Genomic DNA, 24,282 nt, shown 5'->3' on the forward strand with positions numbered 1-24,282 from the left:
AAATATTCTGTTGCACTTACTTCAACCAAATTTTTAAAAGCAACTTGATTCGAACCTGCTATGCACTCTTTCTCTCTCTCGGTGTGTATTTAGATCACATGACATATTCATACATTCATACATTTTAATTCTGTCATTTCTTCCTGTGTCTGAATCACTAATGATGGATATTGAGGCAATGTCACCTTATTTAATACCATGGCTGCTACTACTAATAATCCAGATTCTTCGTGTAGAATTGTCCTCTGCTAGAATTTTCTCACATTGCATATTCCTTTGCATAGGGAAAAAAAAAAAATCCTTAGGCTTGTAAGCTATGCTATACTGAGAACACTATCAATCAAACACAGAAGTGATGAAAACTCCAACCTATGTAAATTATTCTCTCTCCACTCTACTGAAGTGTTTACTCTAGTCTTACAGTTTTCATTGATTGCAAACTTGACATCTATAGTTTCAGTAATTTTGAAATTCTACCACTGGTGGTCAAATATAACTCAAATATAAATGTCTGTTTCCGACAAATTCAGTATATACAAAAAGTGATTGCACTGACATTTATAAGAAGGTAATCTTCACTTTTAATGATGAAAACAGTTGTGCAGATGCTGAATTGCAATAAAATTGCAAAAGTTGTTTTTACTGTGATCACTAAGACTGTTTATGTGAACCTGATTCACTTTTATTCCTAGTTAGAACTGATTTCGCTATTTCAAATTAGAATAAAATTTCAAATTTGCATCATACTTCTGGTGACACATATTGTTAGATATTTCATCGTGTTAATTTTGAATATCAGCTAAGAGTCTGAAATACAAGAAATGTCAAACGTTCCACAAAGCTAAAACTGATGACAGAAAATATTTTAGATTGATTTATACCATCTTCCCTTTTAAGATTTGTTTAAAAAGCTTTGCTGAACTCCTGGAAATAAATATTTTTTAAAAAAGCCAATACTTATCACTTCAGGTCCACCTCAAGCATCCTAAAAACTGAAGTGCTAAGAAAGTCAGCCATCTCACCTTATTGCTGTAGAATTCTTCCTACTAATTGAGTAGAAGAGAATGAATGCAGTGAGGGAAATTTCTTTTTTTTTTTTTTTTTCCTTCTGCCAGTAGTAGCATCAGTTCTTCCAGTTTTTCCAGAGCTGGAAAGATACTCAGCATGAGAAAGATACAGAGTGTGAGATACTCATAGCAACAAACCACAGCAACTCTTCCTTACTTCTGTTAGGCGTATGTTTTCTTCTTTAACCTGATCTTTACACCTTACGGGTTGCTCTTTAGTGGCTGAATACAATTTTCTGGAAAAAGGGAGGCATGGAAAGGACTTCCTAAAGGGTGTTTGAACCCAGCAATAAGACCACAATAGAAATTACAGTTATCTTATTGGAAGAACTGAGTGGCGCAGGACAATATTTGCTATGCTTTTGCTGTGCCCTTAAAAGCAACAATAATGTGATCCAATCATTCAAACTACATTAACAGCAGCTGAAATTTGTTTTATATTTTCTTATTTGCCATAATTAGTCTCCAAAGCTCATAATTTATGCTGTAGTTAAAATCCACAATGCCCTGCTATGAACACTTGATGCAAAATTAATGAATGAATAGGCAAAATCCCTACCCCAAGCTCTCAACACAGCATACTCCCTGGAGTTTTTCTTTATTAAGCACCAATGAAGCATAAACCTCAACTTTTTTTTTTCCTTTGTTTTTCATGTTCCTTGGGTTTCTCCATAGTATAATTTAAGACTTGAGTAAAGAGCAGGTGGAGAGGTTTAGAGGCTGCTGAGTGTTGCTGCTCAAGTTTGCAAAGTTTGAGCAGATGCCCAGATTCAATTCTGCAGGGGGTGATTTTATGCCTTGCATTGGGCAGACATTCTTTTCTTCATTATAGGTTATCCGGATAAGCCACAAGAACTAGTTGTAAAAATGCACTCCCGGACAGAAAGGTATAGATGGAAAGGGAAATACTTTACCTCAGTTACCTCAGCCCAGAAAAATTAGGGGACTACTGAAGAATTAAGAAAGACATTAAAAAAAAATTACAACATTTTCCTTGCATTCTATGCTTCCAGGTAGATGCTGCCTTGCTTTATCCAGATGTTTGCACAGGTAGTTGGAAATTTACTGGAAGTTGATAATTAGTGAGTCATAATTGGCCTTTATGTTAGCTCAGGGTTCCAGCTTGTTCTTCTGCTTCCTGGAGAGTTCATAGAGACTGATGATATAATCACATGCAAGGCAACACATGCTCTCCAGTCAGAAAGCTAAGGCTCAATGATACATTCCTACACCCAGTTTCTGCTGCTATCTGTAGATTAGGGGTACCTGGCTTGAGCATCTTGGCTCTTTGAATACTAACCAGAAACTGAACACAGTTACTGAAGGCAATATAGTAACAGTCTCCAAGGGAGAATGGGCTGTCAGGAATCAGCTGACAAGTCTGTTTGTCAGGTCTCTAAAAAACAGGGTTTCAATTGGAGCAATATATCCCATAACAATCCTACCAATTCAGCACACTCATCAGGAGAACCCCACTGAGAAAAAGTCTTGAGCAGTTCCAGCTCTGAATGTTCAATATTTAGAAGTATAACAGTCCACTTTTGTCTTGGGAACAGCATTTCCAGATCAGCAGGTTTACAACATATAGACAACGCAAAGAAGCAAACACCTGAATTGCATCTCCTGCTACTAGACTGCTAACTACTGCCAAGGGAAATCAATGAAGGACCTGGCTTAGACAGTAGCATGCACTATTCAATGGCAAAGCCCTCTTTAGTGTCTTCAACTATTTTCAGGCCAGCTTACCTTTTTCAGTGAGTGAAAACAGGCACAAGTTAGCAAGGCAAAAGAGTTTGCAAGCGTGACGCACTGTAAGGTACGGTGTCTAACAGCAAGAAGGTTACACTATTCCTATCCCTCTGATGCACTTACCTCAAATCATCTTATTATTTCACAGTCAAGGTAAAAGTCATCTTTTCTGGCAACACTGTACAAAACTTGCATACCATTCAAAGGACGTAGCCAAAGACAGGCATGCAGCTCTCTCTGTCTTCTCATTTATTAGAGAAGGCAGAGAGAGCTGCATGTGTCTTCCCTGTACGTGCCCCTTATTTTTTTCATCTTCTCAAAGTGCATTTTAATCTGTCCCTTTAGTACTATTGTGGCCACAGATAAAACCTGCCCTGCTTGCATGTGCTTGGTAAAATAAATAAATAAATAAATAAATAAATAAATACATACACTAATGTATTATTGGCACTTTCAAGTCTTTCCTCTTAATGTATATTTTATCTCTGTAAATATAAGCATTTTAAAATTCAGTTATTGTTCTTTTCATGAGTTTCTGATTGAAAAAAAAATGAGTTTTCCAGTTTATTTGTAAGTAGATCCAAGGCAAATCATCACTCCTTCATGCACTTTGCCTACTGAGAAATTGATTTGACTTGAGCAGAACTGCATTAAAAAGCAGCATGAGAAGAATATAGGAAAAGAGGAAAAATGATGTGATAATTATAACAGATATCTATCGACCCTATTATTAATCTTGGATGTTACTCACAAATCTGAGTAGCAGGCTCATTAGCAAAAACATAACCTTATTTTTAACAGTTATTTTGCACTCGTTTGCAGCAAAGGCATGACAAAGTAACATGGATTTTGTACATCTGTCTTATGGTTTGGGTGATTAAATACTGGGAAGGCACTAAGCACAGATGGATTACAAACAATTATAAAAATAAATATTTGATCCAGCTTTTAAGTGGAAGTTCTAAAATTTGAAGCTCAAGTGCTAATTACATATTTCATGTCATACAAAAATTACACAGAAAGCAATTATCAATGTTACCTAGAAAAAAAAGCATAATTTGTAAGTTTGCATAATATTCTGTTTCCATTTCTATTGCTTCTGGTGTTGCAGCATTCATAAAGGTAACGATATCTACTAATGGTAGTAAAATACTTGAAAAATCTAACCCAATGATCATGTCTCTACTCATTTCCTCTTGTCCCCTATCCTAGCAGAATGTAGTGATGTCATTAATTTTGAAAATGCAAGTTTTTGTGGTGTTTACAGACCAAGTTTCTGCTGGAGCACTGAACTTTTCAAAACACAAGCCATTTGAGAATTCCAGCAAATAACAGATTTGATCAACAAGTTAAAGTTATCCATAAAATCCAAGAGATCTTCCTTGTTTCAAACACCTCCTTGGGCACTCCCTAAAGCAAACTCAGTGTACAGTTTGAACAACTTCTCAACTACTGACTTCTGTCAACATGCATCTTGTAAATCCCATAGGTCATGGAAAAAATTTATATTTTAAGATATCAAAGTAAATCCTACTGCTTGGATTAATTAGTTCAGCAAACTTGTACTGTCTCTAAGCATAAGAGGTTCGTAGATCCATAATGCTATTGTTCTGAAAGATAGGTGTCAAAATCTTATAGCTGAATCACTAGCAAACAGATGACTCTTTCCAATTGACAGCAACTTATTTTTAGACATATAGACTACAGTAAAGAAATCTGCTTGTCCGGGACTGAAGACCTTGTGATGCCCTAAGAACATCACCCAGTGATATTTACCTACTGTATCTAAGATAATAATTTTTCACCTTATTACCTTAATTTTTGTTACCTTAATTTTTTTCTAGATTTCAGGAGAGTTACTTCTAAAAATGTGTACGAATTCACTTCTCATCATTTCTGTCCCATAGCAGAGTTCCTGATTCTGTATCTGTGTAGTGGGGAATGGTGTAATGCTGTTGGAAAACAATTTTGAAGTGTTTTGAGGTTGCAAATTGGCAAGAAAATGACAGATCACCAAAACTGTGAAAATAAATAAATACAATAAAAATATAAAATACATAAAAATATATATTATATATATTATATATATATTATAAAATATAGAAATTCCTGAGGAAATTCAGGCATTTTTACAAGGTGGTGTGATATTTCTGAATACTGATTTGAAGTGGAAACTTCTTTAAGACTAGATTTACGCAAAATAACAGAGGTAGCCTACAACACATTGTCTTAATTTTTCTCCCTGAGATTCTACATAACTGCGAATTCTTGGCATAGTGTCACCACTTAAAATCAAACATGTGATGTGTAGACTTTTAATGCTTTTAAAAACATTTCTAAGAGAGTACAAATGAAAACTTCTGTTCTGTACAAATGAAGACTTCACAGTACAGAGGAATAGGGTTAAAAGCAACACAAGGACACTTCTGGAGCTAAAAGCAATAATAAGTTGTGCAGTATAACCATCATGTAGACAAATTGTTTACATACAGCAGAGAGGAAAGATGCCAGAAAAATCCTTTAATATTCATAGCTACTTTTCTTAACCATTTCTCACCTGGTTTTGTGTTCAAAAATGTATCTTTGGCATGTTGTACCAGATGATCATTTGAAACTGTATCATACAAAATAACTTTGCCTAAATAAAACTCTAATTAGTCATTTTTAGTTTTTAATTATCAGTTTTCCCCTCAGGCCTCCAGGACCACCTGTTACTCTAAAATTCATAATCATTTTAAACACAGTCTCATATTAATCTTTTTCTTTTGATTAAATTCAAGAGCATTTTTATTCTATTCCAAGAACATAACATTTTAAAAATGCTACTTACTTTGCTAACTGGTCATTCGTACTTTAATCATGAATAATAGTTAGTTAATATTTTTGCTAACTTTAATTGTCTTTCAAAATAACAATTGCTGTATTTTAATTGCACTTCTAAAAAATATCGATGCAAATTGTATTTTATACTGAAGACACTTTCCATGACTACCTGAAAATTCAAAGAGAAAGAAAACACTTTGAAGAGAAAAAAAAATGCACATACGGTCTTGTTCTGTCTCTCCAAAAATCTTTGAATAGGCTATCTCAGTAATTATGTCTTCACCCTTTTCCTCTTGTCCCCTATCCTGACCTAATATAGTGACCTCATAGAAAATGCAAGTTTCTGCGGCATTTATGAACCACATTTCTTCTGGAGCACTGAAGGCCAGTTATCAGCTGGATTCAACATCGTGTAATCAGTTTGCAGAGTAACATTACAGCATGTCTTAACAGAGGACAAGACCCCAGCTGCTCAGTTCCAGGTATGATTTTGTATCCTTGCATGGAAGCTTTTTCTCTTTACAGGTACACTTTTTCATTTGAAAGGTACACAGGTACACATTTCATTTTACTTTTTCAACTTACAGCGTGTCACAATTGAAAACTCTTTTGCCTTGCTAACTTGTGCCTGTTTTCACTCACTGAAAAATCACTCAGATTTCAAATTCAGTACATATCAACATGTCTGAAGAGGAGAAGTAGCCAATACTCCTTCTCTAAATCTCAGGGCTCAAAACATGGTGATCATCAAAACTTTCTTGACCCAGAGACCTCATGATGAAAGCCAACCTTTAAGCACTTGGAATTCAGCTGATGTGGTAGAATATAAATTTAGCATAAGGTGTCAGGTTGTGTGGTATTCAGAATAATAAATACTTTGAATGGCCCAAGGAACCTATTAGCAGAGAATGTAAGATAAAGAACATTACTGTGATGTATGAGTAGCTCTGGAAAAGGAAATCCTAAACACACTCTGAGCTTCAATAGCTGTAACTGCTGAGAAACCATGAGGATCACCTCCATCTAGACGTGATTAATTTTTTTCATTTAGAACTACTATACGTGACAGTTAAACCATTCATCCCTGTAATGGTTATAAGATCTTTAGCAGCACGCTGGTCAATAGGAAATCCAGGTATGTTTCATATGAAATTGTGTTGGTTTATGACCTCTACGACATACGTTAGGCTAGGGCTACTCCTTAGAATTTTTACTTAGAGAGTCAAGTTTTCTAACTTAAATTGTCTTTTAACCGAAGTATTCTCTGATCTATCTATAAACACATCAGTTTACAAGTGCAGAACTGCAGATTATATTTACGTCATCACAGGACAATGTTACCAAGTGAGTCAGTAGATTCAATACAACCTATCCAATCCAAACAGTCTTTTTCACCAAGTAAAAACCAACATTCACCAACAAAAAGAGAATTTGTCTTTATTCTAGCTAAAATTATCTGTGCCTACCTATGCCAACTAAGTTGCCTTTATTACCCTGAAAATCATGTAAGTTAAATCTACCAAACACTGTCAAAAACTGCAAAAAACTGCTCCAAACTTACTTCTCACAGCTGTTGGACATCCGCTATCCTTAAGAGTGTGTATACTATGAAATTCAAAGGCTTACTGGCAGTTTATGTAGACATACTGATGCTGGCTTTAAATAAACTAGCTTTGCTGCAGACAGGAATGTTGCTATGGTAGCATTTAAGTCAATGCAGGCCACAAAACCGAAGTTCAGGGATCTAGTGTCCGCTAACCTCCTTGTTGCCATGGCTGCACTGCTCTAAGTACCAGCTAATTTAGCAAATTCTAATCTGACTCTGCTCATTGCAATCTGGTATTTAGATTGCACTATAGACCTACGCTGAGATTAGGAGGACAAATTGTAGAAAATATTTCTGCCCCAGTCTTCCTAAAGGAGATTGTAGTTGGGAAACAAGATCAAAGTGTCACAAACTCCCTCAAAATAAACAGAATTCATTCATACAACAAACACACATTTAGCATATTCCTTAACTGAAGCACTATTCTTAATCAATCCTGAGCGGCTTTGTCAGTAAGACAGGAATAGCATTTTCTTTGGTACTTTCTAGCAAAGTTCAGGATGCAACACACTGCGCTTATACACTCTGTATTTGTTTAGAGAGTTAAAAATGGCTTTATTGATAGAAAAATCTTGATCAATAATGGGAGTCTTAATCTTTCTGACTGATAAAACTTGATTTTGATATTAAATTATTTTCCTTAAATACCCCATATTACTCCACTAAAAAATAGTTTATAACCAAAACTTTTATCCTCCTGTGTACTTTATCCTTCCTCTCCATAAAGATTCATGGTTCTAAATCTGAGGAAAATCACCCTTAATCTAAATGTTTACAAAATCTTATTCACTTAAAAATAACTAACATCATGACTATAACTTTGCTTTACATAGTAAGCTTAACGAGCACAAAATGTCTTTGTAGGATATCATGAAGGTTGCTTCCCCACTTGCAGATACCCAGATCTTTAGTCTTACTCTGCTACTGCTTGGAAGTGGTAAGGAAAGGCTGACTTTTCATATTCTTTCTAATTTTCTGCATGTTATTCTCTCCATTTTCAAAGCTACATCCCAAACACTGAATTCTTTGACAAACCCCTTATAATAATAAAAATTCTTGTATTACAGCAAGGTTTTATTATTAAAAATTTCCTAGAATGACAACTAAGAGCTTCCCATTTCTTACACAAATAAATATATGTTGGAGTTAATATGACTACTGCTAATCTAAGTGGATGTAACACACACGGAGACTGAATGTAGCTAATAAAGAACAGTCTCTGAATGTGCCCCCTTCTGAAGTAGCAAGGCTTATTTTGAGGGCAGCAGGAAAGCTTGTGAAGTTGAACAAAGAAAAAACATTTTGTTAAAAATTAGAATGATCAATTAGATGTATTGACTGATTAGATGGATGGACAGCTTTCCTGATTTCCATCCATTGGAAGATTTTTGTTCCTCACAAAACCCACTTCTCAACACGGTGGTTTGACGTTATATTGAATGTCTTATAAAATCCAGCTTTCAGCAAGTGTCTGATGACAAAGCCCAAAGTACAGAGAGGAATAAATAAGTTCTAACTGCTGTGCTAACCAGGCAGCCTCTGGTCCACCACTGAACAGTTGGTAGAGGGTGCTTCACATTATACAGTGTGGCTTCCTCATAAGTACACACCCCTGCTGTGCTCAGCAGGGATGAAGATAGGTTTGGCAAGCATCCTGCCCTTTAGGGCCCTGAGGATTTTTCTCGCTTAGCCCCCTATATAAAACCAGTTCTACTGCTGCAAATGGAAAATAGCAGGAATACTGACATCCCTATCCTTTTCTCTGAAGTCAGTTTGTGGCAGTCCTAGTGGTGGCCAAGGAATCTCATTAAAATGAAATCTCTACAACTATTTTTGTACACTTCTTTCACAGGAATTCATACCCAAGAGGCATATACAAAGCAATGAGGTGTAAGAATGTAAATATCACATGATATAAATAAATTATAACAAGATAGTGGGCATTTGTCACATCCTCACCTTGAATAAGCATTGCATTGTGACAGCACCACTGTTCATCAACCCAAAATCTGTGGGGAATAGGATGCAGTTTATGAAATGAAACTGAAAATCTTCCTGACTGAAACGTTAGAGGCCCTATAGTTTGGCGTGACTTTTCAAGTTTGCACTTATTATCCAGCTACACTTCCTCCGCACAGAGGATAAGTCTTTCCCCTTCAGAAGTGACAGGGATAGAGGAGGAAGTCTATAAATCAATGAGGTACAAGACTTATCTCTATCCAGTCATGTATGGATTAAATAGGACTACTCGTCTCATTTTCAAGGTCTTTTCTTACAGTAAATCTAAGCAAACATGGATTAGATTTCCCCATAGTAAAGCTGCAAACAGAGACAGGCAGGTTGTTTTTTTTCCACACTTTTTGTTCCTTCAAAGCATACCTGTATTTTATTATTTAACAGTATTCAAGATAACCCAATAAAAAGTTAAATTTATTTCCCTTGTCTTATCCTTTGCGGCAAAGTTTCTAATGCATACTGTGTCGTATGCATTCCTAAAGTCTTTTTTTTGAAGAGCTCCATGTGTAATTACCATGACAAAAGAGATTTAAGTCTCTATTACAGGTTACCAGCTCTGCCGTAGGTAATCTGGCAAAGGAAAATCATGCAAAGAAGTCTTAGCTGGCCTGTCTAACTTGCTGTTACTGGACAAGTAACTAGTTCTGAGTCAGATTCAATGGGTCCTCTTAAATACTGAACTCAGTAGGACAAAACATGTAAATGGAGCAAACTCTTTGAAAAAAAGATATAAAATACAGCAGCAGAGTCTTATTATCTAGCTTCATTTCTCCTGATAGCCCATTTTCCACCTCTTTGCCAAATAAGTAGGATCTATTTATGCTGATCTTTAGATTAGGGGTTAGAAGGAAATTCTTCACTCAGAGGGTGGTGAGGCACTGGAACAGGTTGCCCAGAGAGGTTGTGGATGTCCTGTCCCTGGAGGCATTCAGGTCCGGGTTGGACAAGGCCCCGGGCAACCTGATCTAGTGAGTGGCATCCCTACCCATGGCAGGGGTTTGGAACTACATGATCTTTAAGGTCTCTTCCAAACCGAGCCATTCTATGATTTTACGAATTAAGCAGATCTTTTTTAAAAATCAACAGCAAATTAAACCAACCAACCACCACCAAAGAAACTCCATGCATAAACAACAGAAGCAAACAAACAAACAAGAACAAAACAAATTTCAATTTGATCATAAATATGGTTCGTTTCTCTCTGTATCTATTTCTTCATCATTTACTCCTATGGCAGTTGTCATACCACCCTGCTCAGCCGCAACTTCATCTTCCCACTTTACTGCATATGCCTTGCAAATGTCTTTCCTGCCAACATCTTGGCTATATTAACAGCAAAGCAAAGACTGAAAATGTGACTATAGTTTCCAGACTTGACCATATTAGTCTGTATGTTTCCTTATAACAAGATGCATTTCTAAAGCGGTGAAGGAAACTTGTTAAAAATAGCAAAACCATGTACTGTTTTTGTGATTACATATACGTAATTACTGTGTTCTAGTATGTTCTAGTAACACTGCATGTTAGAAAGTATTAAATTGGATGTCGATTCCCTAAAAGGAAAAAAATATATATATAGCTTTCCAGTCTCCAAGAATTTCGAACTCTTACATTTAGTTTTAATGACAGTTTCATCTGCAGCATGAATTATACAGTGTCTGGGTGTGTAGGTGTGAACATTGTGGGATTCCTACTAAAACCCTACTACCAGTGGGATACAGTTGCAAATGAAAAAGCTATTCCTTACTCATTTTGCTGAGGTTGTATATTATTGGTGAGCTATGTCGCACATTTTCAAGTGATCGGCTATTAACAAGACAAAAATGGGTCAAGATTTAGCTTTCTCACTGCTTTCTCTCAATAATTTATTACTGTTACCAACAGACTCTACCAACATTCAGTCCCGGTGGTAACAAGTTTTCTTCAAGAATAGGAGATTACTCATTAGCTGTATCTAATAATTAATATAGACATCATTAGGAAGAAAAGAATTTGGCTGTTGACTTCCACTAGAGACTATGTACAGCATGGGTTATAAATTGTCTCCACATGAACATGTTTATAGGATGAAGAACATTTCAACAATATAACACAAATTCTGAAATACGCAAGATTTATCAGATAACCCTCCCCAAAATGTAGAGCACAATGTTATAACCACTTATAGGTTGTTGTATTAGTATTTCTATTAAAGAATTTCATTTTGCTTGAACACACTAATGCTCAAAAGAGACATATTTTGCTCATCCTCAACATTCAGGAAGCCATCCACAGTATGGTTCTCTCCAACTAAACGATTCACATCAATAATTCACAGCTGACCATAAACTAAACACTTCATAATTTATTCACTGACAAAGGAAACCCCATTACTCAGGAAGAACAGCAGAAATATGCTTTAGCAGTGCAAACTCATAATGACCATTCTGCCTTGAGCAAAGGTCTAACATTTTCCTTCAGATAAGGATGCTTTCTTGGCTGAGAAAAGGAAGCAGAAAGAATTGGATTGTAAAGATTTTTGATGGGATATGATGTGAAATATCTGTCTCTTATAAACAAAAATGCCAGTCCACATTTAAACACTGTCATTTGCTTTAGGACAATTGTTTCCTTTAAGGACTTTTAAATGAATCCTTCATCTTTTGCTGCTCCTGTAACACAGGCATAATTTGTTTCTGACCTTAAAATTGAGATGTAGCAAGCTTATCTTTAAAGAATTCATCCAGGTAACTCTCATCAAAGTTACTGAGTAATAAAGCCAGGTTAACCAAAGCAAGATTAGCCCTGGGATAACATTAAATTATAACCCCCCGTACGCTCTAGGTCTGTCTACCTATTCATTTATATTTCTGGAAAAATAACACATATACCATGCCACTAGTGTACAGAACATATGGCTCTATGATTATTATTCCACAGCATGAAGTTGTTGCATGATATACAGTGTCCTCTGCTGAAGAGAAAAGGACTTCCATCAGAGAGCAGCAACACATAACTTGCCTGTTTGATTTTGTGGGAACACTTCAGCTTTACTACCTGTATACAGGACTATAAACATGTTTCAGCAACAATCTGAGGTATGTTTCTAAACCCTGAAAAAGTAAAAATGAACAACATTCACCTGAACTTTCTGAAAATTCTTGTTCCTCTTCTCTTACTTTCAGCTTATTAGATGCTACTGCTACCTGTGCTGGTGTAGCCTAAACATATTCAATTCATCAAGATCCTGAAGCTGAAAACAAATGAGAGTGAAAAAAGGACTAATTGCAAAACAGTCTGTAGTAGATCAAAAACACTTCAGTTGTCCTGACACACTGGAGCTGACAAGTATAACTCCATTAACTTCAAAAGACTTTCTCTTCAGGACTCCAAAAATAAGTTTAGTTTCACAAGTGTACTGCTGTTGATGTGTGATATTTTAGGGAAGAATTCATAGTGAGGTACAGTGAGTCACACCTGACTTCTCTTATATCCTCTTATATCCTTAATATCTTATATCCTTATATCTTATATCCTCTTATATTATGTCCTTATATCATTCCTCTTGTGCTTCAACAACAAAAGTTCTTCTCATGTTCTAAAATAAAAAATATTAATTCCTCACATGGCCACAGATCATTAAGGTACATTACTGAAGAATGATTAGTATAGTATGCAACTATCTTTACAGAAATTTAGTTTGTATATATATATATATATATATTTGTTTATATATATATATACTACAATATTACCAAGGAATACCTCAAAGTTCAGTGCACCAGCAACACAAGAAGATGTTCATTTTATTTGTAGGTATGTGATTGTATAATTTAATTTCACGTGATCAATCTTACTGTAAAGAACATACAGTAAATTTTATTAGGAACTTCTGGAGAACATTATTTTCACAGTAAGGAAAACTTTAAATAAATAATCTTGCAAGTGATATATGCATTATTCTAAGTGAGAAGCAGCAAGTCAGTCAGGGTTTATCAGATTCTTTACATCACCCTATAAAAAGAAAAATGTTGTTAGAATTGGGTCCAAATTTGGATATTTTCGTAACTGACATTTGTGGCACTTGGGTTCCATGAACCTTATGTCAAAACCTCAAGCAAATTTTTTACTGCAGGACAGGGAACTTTTTTTTGGAAAGTCAGGTTTGTTCATGTTATCAATATGAATTACATCAGTACCTAGAGACACCAACCGAAATCAGCCCTTGTTGTAATAGGTGCAATATTTATATGTAGCAAGAGATGCACATGAAATCTTATCATCAGGATAGTCCAAGTATTAAAGAGATGAAAAGAGGTAAATGGCAGTTAAGGTCATGTGTTATTCCAGGCTCAGATGCTGACCTGATACCTGGTTGTCATCTCTTCCTATATTGTGCTGCACCATCTAGCAGCTAAGTCCATTTGAAGAAAAATGGCATCACAAACAAAATTCATACAAGTAGATATACTTCCAAGAAAAAAGTTCAGGGGTGGAGAAAAAAAGCATATATTCAAGGCCACAAGTTACCCTAGCAGCAAGCTGAACAATGCATGGTCTTCAAACTGTAAAATAGTAAAGAAATAAAATGTTTTCAATTCTTATCAAGATATATTCTAAAGTACATCTGAAACATACCAGTAAACTATATGCAAGCATTGTAAGAATATTACCTTATGATTCATTCTCTGTTCCTCTCAGTTCCAGTTATTTACAATTATTCTTTGCAATTTACTCAAATACAGAAAAGGAAGGATAGTCATGGTTTAAAACAAATCAAAACAAAACAAAACAAGGAGGAAAGTCTTTATGCCCAATGGTTTGTAGTACAAGATGGCCTTTGAAGGGAATGCATTATATAGAAAATCTTGTAAATGTAGAATACTTCTTCTTTTCTTTTAAATAAAATAGCCTATTATTTTCATAACCTCATAATTTAATATAATCTTGCATCATAACAGGATGAGTCTTACCCCATACACAATGGTGTACTTCCAAGCAAGAAAACTCTTATTTCACAAATGTTTTGTTGCTTAAAAAACTTAAAGTTTTGCTGAAAAACTTATCTCTGTTGCATCCTAGTGTCAGTGGAACCAGGAAACCTTTCAACAAGTCTCTATCTTAGATGAAATCCTGGTACAGATAATACCAGCAATCAGAATTTTACACTGATTCTTGTCTGAAACATTAAGTCAGTGTCATGATAATAGAGCTTATGGGAAAAAGTTAAGTCTTTGTTTTTTACCCGTGAAACAGAACATAGTCTTAAAGAAACAGGCACCTTTGCATATTGTTTTTAGTGAAAGTTAGGAATCTGTATTCTTTGAAAAAGATTCTTGGACAAAGCTTGTGTCCAGTTAAAGTAATTTAAATCCAGAGTAGCTTAACTGGTATCTACAGAGATGTTCAAATTTACATAGAAGCCATTAAGAAGAACTTGTTTCTACATTCCACATAAACTGATTTAGCAATTTTTAGAATTTTCCTTTATAAAGCACAGTATGGACAACTACAATTATTCCAGGGACACTCTGGTATATTATTCTGTATGGCAATTCCATCTAACTTTAAAGAAAGTAATTAAATATACTCTAGCATGTTGCTGCAAAATTGATTACCACTTTGCTGTGAATAGCTATGCATTTATATATAAAGATGAATGTTCCTTTCTAGAAGCAGATCATTTCCAGATTAATGGGTAAATTACTATTCCTTGGAAATTAATGCAACTAGGTCTACTTCTGCAGCAATTTAAATCTTCACAAATTAAACGTAAATGCTTTGCTCTTTTCCCTACCCATTGTCTTCCTGCTTTGGTGAAAAAAAGAAAAGAAAAAAAAGGTAAGAAATTTACAGAACAAATTCTGTTGTCACTTAGGTGGGAAAAGTAACTTACAAAGTTGCTAGTTGGTGTTGTAAAGCCCAGTGTTGCAATCGTGTTAAAATATATATATACATATATATGAATCAAACCTCTCCATATTATGAAATGCCATATTTTTAATGAACAGTATCAAGCAAGGTAGTTTCATTTCGTTTGACCCTTTAAAGATTAATTTTTTTCAATTTTCTTCCAAGAACCATACAGGCTAGGACCTTTTTTTTTAAAAAAAAAAAAAGGTGGCATTCTCACATAATCACAGAGTGGGACTGTGACAAAAAAAAACAGATATTGGAAGTGGGTTAAAGTGATGTCTTGAAAGCTGAATCTGACCTTAAGTTAGTTGCTAGTTGTTTCATTCATTTTGGACACTATTCATGTACAGTTTACCTTGCCTCCCACCCCTTCATCCCTTTGAAATATGCTTTGACAACTTGATAGGAATAGTGTTCCCTGAAGTCCGTTCCCAGAACAATCAATGCAATAATTTTCCTGGGACACCAGTAATACTGAGTAAGAAGGCAGGTCTTATCCAGATCTGCTTACAAGTCTTAAGCACTATTTTGTAATAGACTTTACTGTAAGTAAAGATCGTCTAATTAGTAATATCTGTTTTTTCTTCAGCTAGTAACAAGCAATCCCTTTTTAAAGTCTCTTTTTTCTCCTATTAGTTATGTTTGTTATGAGGTACCATGGAAACTGAGCGGCAATATAGTGTGGCATTTGCAAAAATATACGCAGATTGAACAGGATAAAATGACAATTAAAAAGGATCTGTGAACCTTGCTGTGTCTCTGATATGTGCTTTTTATTAAATTATTATTTCATGATCATTAAGCAATTAAGCTATTCTTCCTGTTCTAAGTGAGGAAACAATTAATGATCTCTCTGGTTTCAGAAGCTAGAGGGAAGATTAAAAAGCTATTTTTAATGTCTGAGGAAAATTGACAGTTGAGAATCAATAAGAAAATGACAAAAAGCTCAGCAGACTCTGGTGGCTCACCAGGACAGTATGATAAGACTTCCCAGTTTCTAAAGACAGCCATATACAAGTGCTGTATTCAAGTGGTAACGAGACATGCCAGTCTTAATGGTTAACACTGACGTAGGTACAGATAGAATTAAAAACAGCACAAATCCTAAGCAGAACTTCAGCTAACACTTATGGACCTAAGTGACCCTAAAGCAGCTGATATTCCGTATTAAATTAAAAAAAAAAAACACCACTGAATCTACCTATGTGATTCTTTTACCAAAGAGACACAGTTATGCCTGGCAAAGGCATACATCTTCTTCTCACATGACCAACACAAACCACAAACATGTGATTCCCTTCTCAGAGAGTTCCTTCCTCTTTTCTATGAAGAAATCTTTAAATGGAGGTTTGGTTTAAATAATCACATATTACGGTGTGCTATGTGAAAAGATGAAGAAGGGAGCAGCATTGTCCTTTATTTTTCCATCTCCCCATATATAATATCAATATTACAGCCAGAGCTCTGGGAAAAAAAAAAAAATACCTTGTAACTCAGTGTAGTGTTTCCCCCATGACTGACCAAAAGCAAATCTAACTCCTGACATCTTTATTTAGGCCATGTATGCAAGCTCTGTGAAAAGCTAACCTGTGCAATGAGAGATGTGCTGAACCTTTGACATTTCTACAGATATACATCAGTGCCATAGAGATTTAGGTGAACATTTCAATTCCAATAGAGTAAACACATCATTCTTATTGATTTAAACTTACCTAAAAAAGATTGAAAACATTAACTTCATAATGTCTAGTTTAATGGTTGGCTGGGTGATCTTATGCACTGCATTGACAGCCCAGCAATGAATCTAACTCTCTAAAATGCATGACACTTTCAAGAAATTAAATGAAATTTAATTGTGGCACCAGCTCAAATATACCCCTCCCCAGATAACTTCTTGAAGTACAGATTTCAGAAATAGCACAACACTGAAACACAGAAGAAACTATGAAAGCTGGTTTCTTTTGACTAATCTCTTGAATTCTCATGGTTAGAAAAATTGACAAGATAAAGTAAACCACAGGATTCATAAACAAATGAAAAAATCAAAGCTCTCAAAGGTAAAACCATATATTTCACATTAAAAAAATAGGATAAAGATTTCATTATGCTTACAAATGATCTGTAGTTCAAGTTGCACTTTTTTCTTTTTCTTTTCTTTTTTTTTTTTTTTTTAATCTACTTAAGAATTTTTAAGAACGGTAAGGCATGGAGTGATCTGACAAATATAATCAATACTTCCAGAAGTTCAGTACTTGAAAGAAACACTCAGTAAGAGAAAAAGCTAATACAGTTAAAAACTTTCCCATATAGTGCTGTTCCCAGTGGAACATACACAAAACCAAACAATTTATCCTAATAAATTTTCAGTGAGAAGGAGGGTTAGTAGTTTTTAAGGTTTTCAGGGAAATCTCGTATGAGGGAGATCTGTGATGGCAGCAGCACAAGGACATGATGAGTTGCTCCACAATTGCCTTCTAGAAGAACTACATCCAGTTTGATTCTATTTAATTTTTGGCACCTACTAGATGCTTAAAATAGAGCACTATTCTCCTTCAAACCTCATTTAGACAGGAAAGAGAAACAATGGTCTCTGAAAAGCTTTTTTTTATTATTATTATTCAGTCACTTTCTGGACTGTCTTTTCTGTCTCTTTTCTAAAGGATGGTCAGTACTTCTGCCTGACATTATGGACACTGTGTGAACATACACCTTGACCTGAAAAGAGATGAGAATGACTGAAATGCAGTTGTAATATTTTTCTTAATAACTGTTAGTCATTCACTGGAAACTCTTTCCCTTTTAAATCATACCATGAAAGGTGAACTTGAATATTTAGAAAACTTGGTTACTCCAGATATACCAGCAGTAACTTGGAAGGAAACGCAAAGCCCTTTCTCTCTGTTTCAGTCATACAGTCCCATTTCATTGCATTACTCATTTACTTTAAGGGGCTAAGGGACAAGACTTAAATATTGCTTTAAAAATCTTTATCTATGCTCTCAGCTACATAATTACCAGCTTTCACAACACTGAAGAGAGTGATAACGGCTAACACAAATGATTCATGAGCTGAAGTGCCATCACACCCATAAGGGGGTTCGTTTACAAGACAGAGTTTTCAGTAGCAGTCAGACAACATCAGGCCTACAGACAATGATCAGCAAAGATGTAATCCAGCTCCCACCAAAGTCACTGTGAATGTTTCCATTTGCTTCAGCAGGTGTTGAACTAGAGAATACTCTGCTGGAGAAATGCTAACTATAAAAATACTCAACTGACACTGACCACTGTATCGCTGGAAAGCCTGCCAAAGATATTTCATGATCACATTTGGGTAATCTTGTGAATGAACTCAAACTCTTGTGAACTAACTCCTTATCTGGGCTCTAAGGAAAAATGGAAGTTTAAATTCTAATTATCACCAGCATCTTGATCACCAATCATTTCATATGCAAGATTAGCATGTCAAATGAACATTTTCTCTATATAGGGAAATCTGTCACAGAAAGCAATTGGTGAAACAGTTGCCACTGTTTTTATGGCATTCACTAACAGAGGCCAAAAATTTCAGCAGGAGGCAAGTATGTTGCAAACAGCTTTTTTCCCAGTGCAACACAGGTCTTTCAGAGACTACACTACTATTAATCCTACCAGCATTTTAGAGGAATCATACCACCTACAACAGAGATGGAATGATTCCAATCGTCTTGTCCAACTACAGCTCCACTTTGACTTAGATGAGATAGATGTGCAAATTAGGTAGTCCTCTGCCTACTGGAGATTCTGGTATGCAAAAATACAACTTTAGGAATTGGCAGATTCTCCTTGGCCTGCAATTTTGTGTCTTTTGCTCTTCCATATTTCACAGAAGATAAAATTTCCTAACTTGGCAGCCAGGAACAGAGGAATGAGAGGACAATAATTCTGTAATTACTTCAGAAAGAGAATAGTGAGGTTTGCTGCCTTGTGTGTCATCAACATCTAGTCAGGAAGTTTAGCATACAGAAATAGCATTCTCTGCTTGTAAGAGGAAATAGCATATAAAGTATTAAAACTGAAAGGAATGGGAACTGGAGAGGTTACTGCAGGTCCTAGAGAAACTAATAACAGCACTTGTGTTAGCTATGCTATAATGCAAGGGAATTCTCCATTATCTAGAAGGAAATGTCAGCCAAGGACCCAAAATTAAAGAAGTAAACATTATGTATGAAAAACAGAGAAGGATCTTAAATATGGAAATCATCCCCTCCAAAATAGGAATTTACACCGGATGAATATAAGACATCTGCAGAGATGGATGCAAAAAAATTACAACAAGATGCCATGGTGAAATCTCCCATTAAATTGCCATTTAAGGATTAAAATCCCTTAGTTTTTACATGAGACTTTTTGCAGGAAATTAGAGTTAAATGTACACTGAAAGCCAGAAGACATAAAATGGTATATCTAGCTCATTTTACCACTCAAATGCTATTGTATTACTAGGGGTACATCAGCAGGTAGGTGAATTAAATGAAAGAATAAAAAGGGAAGTAATAAGTGGAAAAGAGAATGATAAATTGGTTCCCAATTCACACCCTTATTACATATCAGCATGACTATAGCAAGCCATAACAAGGGCAAACACAAGACTTTTCCTATTGAATTATATTATTTCTTACATGTTTTTTTAAATATCAAAATACTAACAAGGAAAGCGTCTTTGTTAATTCAGTATCCTATTTTCAGCAAGAGCAATGTTACCAGCTTCAGAAGGAATAGTATGGAGAAGGAACACAAATAAAAAAAAAGGTGCTTTTATAACTTCACAGATTGGTTTATGACTTTGTGTATGAGGGTTTTGATTTCTTACCGTTTGAGAAATTGTTTAATCCTTCCAAAAATAACTGTGAACACTTGCTAGACACAGAAATATGTAATCTGATCTGCATGTTTACTTTGATCACAAAATTATAGAAATTTAATGCTGACAGAAACTTCCAAAGATCACCTATATTTACTCCTTTCACTGAGGAATCAAGTATAACTAAACCATCCTCAGTGTTTAATTTGTCTTTGAATTTTCCACAAAGTTCCTAATGGTCTGTTCCAATGATTCCCCAGTGCTATAGACAGAAAAAAAAAAAATCCTAATATATACAATAAATAATTTTTGCTTGATGTTAAGATGTCTTCTTGCTTTTCTATGAATTATGCTTGCTTACTTAAGAAAAATCTTACAAACACTTCCCTCCTTCCTCTTAATGGCAACAATCTTAACAGAATACAAAAATCAAATTCCTAATAACCTATTCTACCATGACTCTGTTTTACCCCTTTTACATAGTGATTTGGTTTAGCTCTTTCTAAAAAGGGTTTCTTTTAATTTAAATGGTCTTGTGATTCATCTAAACTTTGCATTTGCTTACTATGTACTAGTCAATATTTTCCTTGTCTTATGGTTAATTTTCTATACCAAATAAAGAAGAGAAGTTGGATCCAAATCAGAAGGGTACTTCTATATCCAGAGTACCCTGGACTGAGTCACAGAAAAGTAACAGTAGTTGGTTTCATTGAAGCAAAGTATTATTTAATTTTGCCATGAAATTCATTTAAGGATTCTGTTCTACTGTAATATTATCTCCTTATGTTCAAGAAGTTTCCAAAATGTATTGTTTAAATGCCCTGGAAATCTTAAAGTAATGTTACTTATTTTCTGAATATGATGCATCAAATATTGATTAAAATAATAAGTATATGCATACAAGAGTCTGATCTATTAAAAGTAAATATTGTTTTGGAGTGAATACCTCAGTATTTTTTTCTAGGAAACCCACAAGTCAATCAGCGAATGTGTTAGAGAATCTCTGTATTCAAACACTGGAAACGCAACTCATTTTTCCTTCTCTGCAATATATGTATTATATATATATTATATATATATATAAAAATAAAGTTCTAGATTTTTTTATTCTATAATGTAAGAAATATGGCTGGTCAGATACATGATCGCAATTTCTCTGCCTTGATTCCAGAAAGCAAGTGATATATACTTCATTTACTCAAAATTCTTTGTGAGCATGTGATAGCAATTAAGGCCAATGCTGTACTAAGGCAACAAGTGTGACCTTAAGTGATTACCCTTATGTTACCATGATGATTTTCTAATAAGAATGTAAGTAGATTCTTTTAAATTTTAGAACATGGCTATCCCTAATGTGGGACATAAAAACTCAGTAGAAAACTATGTGATAAAAAGGAAAATGTTAGACCTGATATACTGGAAATGTCTAAGAACCTCCTGTTTCCTCCTCCTTAGTTATTGCATGTATAGCTTCTGCTTTTATATTGCATTACTTAAATACTAATTCACTGTCTATTTTGCATTTCAAAGAGTGGTTTTCTTGACTGTAAATAGGCATGCTGTACTTTTTGTTCCAGGAACCCCAAACTTCTAAAATACATTCCCCACAATTTCACAAGCTTCCTCCCCTCAACATTCCTCTCAGCTATTAGCTCCTTTATTCCATTTCATATAAATACAACTTTCCCCCCTCTCACACAGTGGTAATGGCAAGTACAATAACGTTCACATGAATTTACTTGTCATGAGACATTTTTTAACCTAACTCTGAACATCCGTGTAATACCTATAAAGAAAAAGCAGAACAGAAGCAGTGAAAATATATTTATGAAGCTCCATGCTGTAACAAGTACTAAAACCAGATAAGGTGTTGCAAAAACGTCTGTGATTCTCTACGCAGCTAATCACTACACTTAGTAGATGCATTCTGTGATACTCTCCTCTCAATATTAAGCTGGGGGGGGAAAGAAATGAAAAAGAGAAAAGAGAAAACAGAAAGGATAAAGGAGAAAAAGAAAAAAGATCTCTTTGAAACCCCCTTAAAAGAACCAGTTCAACTTTTTCCATATTCTTCGATATTTTTTTCTTTCCATTCTTTCAGAAACCTTTTCAAAGTCAGTTAATATTTCTAGTTAAAGAAATAGTTCATTTGTTGAACACTGTTGATGATGGACACCATCACATACCTTTTCATTATATTGTCTATTCCACACAAGACCAGTTTATTCTATACTTGTCTTAACATCAGCAACTGTTCATGTTTACATCTTTAGAATAAGGCTCTTTCCTGAACTTGACTCTTCAGTTACATTCATTTAATAGTCTCTCATGGGTATATCCTTTAAAACTCTTGTCTGCTGCAAGATGTATTTGGCATGGCAAGCAGTTTGCACCCTGCTGTGCTGTGTAACATATTATATCCCAGTGATATCTTTCAGTGGAATCCCTGCAGCACAGCAACTGGCAGAGGATTGTAAGCAAACAGGATAAAAGATCATTTTCTTTCCATATTTCAAAGCAGTTGTGTTTTTTTTCTTTTTAGACAAGCTACTTAATTTTTAATAATGCAGTATAGAAGTACAATGCAAAGTTGAAATTAAATGAAGAGACAAACAAAATAGAATTTCTAGTGAAAACCAGGTAATCATTAGTGTGGTGCATTAACAAATCTGGCTTAGAACAAAAAAAGTACCTTTATGCTAGCAATGGTTTCTCAGAATGCCTCACGAGACATACACAGAAACTTGAAAGATTGATCATTACATTCAGAACTCACTGTAGGACAAATGGTTTAGACTGAGATTCCTGGACAGAATTTCAAATGTTAAGACTGTGTCTGTTCAGGTGTTTCCCAAAATCACCACTTATATGATCCACTCATATAATCCAAACATACAACCTCTGTCACACACTGTTATCAGGAGGTTCAATTCATTTACTAATGGATATCTTAAGCTTGGTACTCTGCTGGCATTGCTGGAACATGAACTTCTGCTTTATCAATGGCTTCTGGGAGCTCTCCTTCCAGCAGCCTTTGCACCTTGCTTTGGGGCCTTTCTGTTTCAGCCTATCTTTTACCCATAATTGTATCAAAGGTTTGAGTTTTATGCTGTGACTCTGCAAGAAGGATATTAAATATGGCTCAACATTACGGATACTGTATTACATGGAACTTTGATTTTTGCTGGTGGGACATTTTATACATGCAATGAAGATACAGTCAATACCATTGCACAGGGCACATTTGCCTTGTGCACAGCCAGCAAGAGTACCATTCTCAGCACTTACTGTCCAGGAAACTCTGCCAAAAACTCATCTTAATAATGTTCTTCAAACCTGCCAAAGGAAAACTGCCTGTAATGGACATAAAAATCAGAGACAGAAGCAAGGATGGATGCACACAGACAAAAGCAGAGCAAGGAAAAGGAGACAGAATAATTTTGGAAACAATCTAAAAATTCATGTGAATTTAAAAAGGATTAATTAGATACATTTTTGTAAGATGTTACTTAATGTGACTCTATCTTTGTGACAAAAATATAAGATTTTCTTTCACCTTTTCAAGCTGAATAAAGCAAAAAATTAGGAATAATAATACCTTCAAGGCATTGAATATATGTTATAAAACCAATTTTAATTACAACACAGTGTGTAAATGCAGCAAGACATTTCTATTGAGTTACTGTAGTGTTGATATCATAGACTGACACCAATGCTGTTCTTGCAGTTGATTTTGCACCTGTCTTTGTCAATTGGGGATGGAGGAATTTGCTAAACACCTTCGGGCCTGAAGAACATTTGTGCACACTGGCCGTAATTCTGTTATCTGTTATTTCCACACACATATGATGTTATGAAGAAAACTGCCGATATCAGTAATCATGGGAATTGAAAGGCTGTGTAGATTTTACACAAAGCACTACACAAAGCAATGTGCCTATTTATAATCCATTGTCAGCTACCCCCTCACATCTTTGCCAAAGGAAATGCCTGGCAGATCCAAGTATTGTTTAACATCCATCTTAAAGCAAAAATTACACTATAACAGAGTTTGTTCCATTCACCTGCTGATTTTGGTGGTGACAGAAAGCCTACTAATATCATCAGAGGAAAACAAATGAGAGTCTGACATCAATTTTGGAATTAATACCTGTAAACAGCAACTGAGAATGTTTCCTGGTAACTGCACCCTACCCGCAGGTCCACCAATCCCATTTAGCATTTATCATGCTGCCATATATTCTGACTGTTACTTGCATATCTCTATAAGCACCCCAGATAGC

At 35.1% G+C, this 24,282-nt stretch overlaps 3 long non-coding RNA genes across 11 annotated transcripts in view; 1 reads left to right on the top strand and 2 right to left on the bottom strand.

Annotated features, from left to right (window-relative positions):
* The window catches only part of LOC125179693 (uncharacterized), a 42,549-nt gene extending 33,942 nt beyond the window's left edge, over window positions 1-8,607 (bottom strand). The window contains exon 1 of one of the 3 annotated variants that reach the window (XR_007169497.2): window positions 7,201-8,607. This is a non-coding gene — a long non-coding RNA (uncharacterized lncRNA). The remainder of the gene's footprint in view (window positions 1-7,200) is intronic. The other 2 variants (XR_007169496.2, XR_007169494.2) reach the window with 2 other exon arrangements.
* Window positions 1-24,282, bottom strand: part of LOC106037734 (uncharacterized) — a 504,883-nt gene that overhangs the window by 132,891 nt on the left and 347,710 nt on the right. The window lies entirely within an intron of this gene.
* Window positions 5,903-12,613, top strand: LOC106037737 (uncharacterized). 3 transcript variants are annotated; one of them, XR_001208212.3, is made up of 4 exons: window positions 5,903-6,121; window positions 8,110-8,182; window positions 12,181-12,338; window positions 12,426-12,613. It is a non-coding gene; the product is annotated as an uncharacterized lncRNA (long non-coding RNA). The 3 variants fall into 3 exon arrangements; XR_001208213.3 differs by lacking the exon at window positions 5,903-6,121 and adding an exon at window positions 6,233-6,774; XR_001208211.3 differs by lacking the exon at window positions 8,110-8,182.

Source organism: Anser cygnoides, chromosome 13 (assembly GCF_040182565.1).
Source record: "Anser cygnoides isolate HZ-2024a breed goose chromosome 13, Taihu_goose_T2T_genome, whole genome shotgun sequence".
Lineage (NCBI taxonomy): Eukaryota > Metazoa > Chordata > Aves > Anseriformes > Anatidae > Anser > Anser cygnoides.